Below are 4,221 nucleotides of genomic sequence, written 5' to 3' on the forward strand. Positions count from 1 at the left end.
GCATTTAGCCCAGAGCCTAATACATAACACTTAATAAACATTAGCTATTGCTGTTATAAAATTATTATGTATCGGTCGGGCACGGTAGCTCACACCTGTAATCCTAGCACTTTGGGAGGCTGAGATGGGAGGATCGCTTGTGGCCAGGAGTTCTAGATCAGCCTGAGCAAGAGTGAGACCCTGTCTCTACCAAAAATAGAAAAATTAGCCAAGTGTAGTGGCAGATGCCTGTAGTCCCAGCTACTTGGGAAGCTGAGGCAGGAGGATAACTTGAGCCCAGGAGTTTGAGGTTTCAGTGAGCTGTGATGACCCCACTGCACTCTAGCCCAGGGGGAGACAGAGCAAGACCCTGTCTAAAAACAAACAAACAAAACTTACTATGTATTGTCTTTCAATAATTTTTCACATTTGAATTCTGTTTTGAAACCACAGTTATAAAATATGCTGATAAAATTCTTCGTTTGCCTTGTTTTAACACCTACTGAGAATTCTTTTATATCATGATCTTTGAATTGAGTCATCTTCCAGACAGGTGGAATATATCATCAAGTAGGGTTTTCAACAAAGATATGAGGATGGTATGTATGCTTTTAAAGCATATCTGTGAATGTCTTTTCATTGCTTTTAAAAGTGAAAGAGAAGATACATGCTAGTCATAGAATTCCTGGACACAAAATTCCTCAAATTTTGATAAATTTCTCCATTGTCCGCTAATGTTTATTGTTGAGTCTAAAACCTTCCCTACTTTTGTTCCTTTGTAATAAATTTTTTTTTTTTTTTTTTTTTTTGAGACAGAGTCTCGCTTTGTTGCCCAGGCTAGAGTGAGTGCCGTGGCATCAGCCTAGCTCACAGCAACCTCAAACTCCTGGGCTCGAGTGATCCTTCTGCCTCAGCCTCCCGGGTAGCTGGGACTACAGGCATGCGCCACCATGCCCGGCTAATTTTTTATATATATATATCAGTTGGCCAATTAATTTCTTTCTATTTATAGTAGAGACGGGGTCTCGCTCTTGCTCAGGCTGGTTTCGAACTCCTGACCTTGAGCAATCCGCCCGCCTCGGCCTCCCAAGAGCTAGGATTACAGGCGTGAGCCACAGCGCCCGGCCCCTTTGTAATAAATTTTATTGTAGAATTCTTTATCCCTAAAATTCAAAACTTTCACAAGAATAGGTCTAGGTAATAGATTCTTTTAATTAATTATGCCTGCAGATTCAGGTGTTTCTTCTCCTCAGGGAAGCCGTCATCCATTATATATTCAAATACAGTCTTTGATGATTTGCTTTAATTTTCTTTTTAATTTTTCATTTATATCAAAGTTATAGATGACATAATTTAAACAGTTGAAGAGTTCCATCTAGCTTGTTGTAAAAAACAACAGTCTCGGGCCGGGCGCTGTGGCTCACGCCTATAATCCTAGCTCTTGGGAGGCCGAGGCGGGCGGATTGCTCAAGGTCAGGAGTTCAAAACCAGCCTGAGCAAGAGCGAGACCCCGTCTCTACTATAAATAGAAAGAAATTAATTGGCCAACTGATATATATATAAAAAATTAGCCGGGCATGGTGGCACATGCCTGTAGTCCCAGCTACTCGGGAGGCTGAGGCAGAAGGATCACTCGAGCCCAGGAGTTTGAGGTTGCTGTGAGCTAGGCTGATGCCACGGCACTCACTCTAGCCTGGACAACAAAGCGAGACTCTGTCTCAAAAAAAAAAAAAAAAAAAAACAGTCTCCTGCCCCTTTCCCTCCTACTTCTCCCTTCCAGGAAATAATCATTTTCACCTCTCTTGGCTCATTATTTTGGTCTTTAACTCCTTGTATTTAAATAATAGGCCTTATTGCTACTTCTGGATTTTTAATTTTTTGTCTTAATCGATTGATTCCCCACTGGGTTAGAAAATAACTTAGCTTTCTTTGTTCTATAGCATCCACCAAACTCAATTACTCTTCCCATGCCTATTTTCCAATCTGACTATGTCATAATATTGGTTAGATTAAGAGTCACTATTTACATTATTATTAATAAGTACATATTATTCATAGTTGAGCTATGAAGTAAGCAGTGACTATTTCTTTTCTTTTCTTTTCGTCTCATATAACATTTTGGTTTTCCTGGAGTTAATAATTGTCTTCCTTTTTCATTCCCTTAGTTTTCTACATATTCTTCACTAACTCAACTCCAGACTCTTCACCAGCTGTCAAGATGTTCATTCATATTAGATATTCCATCAATTTCATCTTTCTATAAAAATCTTTCTAGCAGCCTTCTGACCTGCTTTAGTCCGGGCTAGTTGCCCTCTGGGCCTGACATGCAGTCGACATCCTATGAAAGGAATCAGAGTCCCTCCATCAGCATCTTGGGAATTCTCTTTGCCTTCCTCCTATGTTAGAGTCTCTGTTTTTTGTGTGCATTTTGTGTCTTCTTGGTTTCTTCTCATTTTGATAGGGCATACCCTCAGTATCTTCTTAAGAAGAGTGTGCAGAAGATAAATTTTGTAAAAATTACCATGTATGATATGTTTTCATTCTACTCTGACACTTGATTATTTGGCCACTAGGCAATTCTAGAGTGCAAATAATTTTTTTCAGAATTTCAAAGAAATTGCTCTGTGATCTTCTAGCTTTCAGGGTTGTTCCTGAGCAGTGTAAAGCCAGTCTGATAACTGATCCATTGTATGTGAATCAGTCTCTGTTTCTCTTTCTCTCTCTCTCTTTCTCTCTCTATCTTTCTCTCTCACTCTGACGTAGGATATTCTGTTTGTCCCCAGCATTATTCTGGAAATGCACATCTTTCAGTTCTGAAATGTTCTTGAACTACTTTATTTATTTTATTTATTTATTTATTTATTTTGAGACAGGGTCTCACTTTGTTGCCCAGGCTAGAGTAAGTGCCGTGGCGTCAGCCTAGCTCACAGCAACCTCAAACTCCTGGGCTCAAGCAGTCCTCCTGCCTCAGGAGGGACTACAGGCATGCTCCACCATGCCTGGCTAATTTTTTTCTATATATATTAGTTGGCCAATTAATTTCTTTCTATTTATAGTAGAGACGGGGTCTTGCTCTTGCTCAGGCTGGTTTCGAACTCCTGACCTCAAGCAATCCGCTTGCCTCGGCCTTCCGGAGTGCTAGGATTACAGGCGTGAGCCACCGCGCCCGGCCTTGAACTACTTTATTGCTGACCCTTATATTTTCTTCAATTTTCTCTTCCTGAACTTTCTATTTTCTATCTCTCTGTTTAAAAGTTTTCCTTTTGTTGTACTTCCTGAAATATTTACTCACCTTTATCTTCCAACTCTTCCATTGAATATTGGAAGACATTTATTTGTTGTATTTTTAATTTTAAGAGCCCTTTTTTGGTTAAACCTTTCTTTTTAAAATTTTTTTCTTTCGTGGTCTCTGTTTCCTTCAAGTTGCCTTTTTCTATTTATTTGGTTGGTTTACTCTTTATATCTCATCATCATATCTGTCCACAATATTTGATAATACTTGGTTATTCATATTTAAGACTGGGGGTTTGGAAAGCTGATTGGAAACTGAGTGCTTAGATAAGATTTGTTGACTGTAAGGGGCACTACAGGGGGACCTCTAAAGTCGATTTCTTTAGACCTGTGCATGTCAGATTTCCCCAGAGAAGATGCTTTCAGTATCCTGCATGGAGGGCAAGACCTGGTCACCTGTGTTAGAGGACCTTGCTGGGGAGAGACCTAGAGGAGCCAGGGTGCAGTGTGCATGCGTTCTTAGCATCAGTGCTAAACTTTGGCTCTCAGCCTTGCCCTGTGTTCTTCCAGAGGAAGAACCCCCAGGTACTTTTTGCAACCACTTCCTGAGCCTTTTTGAAGACTCAGTGATATAGATCAGGTTTGTTCTCAACTTTCTCCACTATTGGCTTTGGATGCACCCTTCAGAGAAGGGTGCATGGTCATAACCACTGAACAAATGCAGTGTCGACCTCAGTGCACTAGAAACTTCAGAGTTTAGTGCTTCTCTGCAAATACTCTAACATTGCAAAATTTGCAAACACAGGAAGCAGTTCTTTTTGCTGGTGGATTTGGCATAACAAGAAGGCAGATAGTAGGCCACCGTAGAAATCTACAGTCTTTCAGCTGGTCCTTTGCTGGAAGCAACTGTGAAATATCATATATCACTTATGAATTATTACAGTGGTCTTCAAATGTTTTTGAGGGCATAATCACTAAATTAATTTCAAAAACCCTGTATTCTCTCATACA

The sequence above is a fragment of the Microcebus murinus genome, chromosome 3 (assembly GCF_040939455.1).
Source record: "Microcebus murinus isolate Inina chromosome 3, M.murinus_Inina_mat1.0, whole genome shotgun sequence".
NCBI classification, from domain to species: domain Eukaryota; kingdom Metazoa; phylum Chordata; class Mammalia; order Primates; family Cheirogaleidae; genus Microcebus; species Microcebus murinus.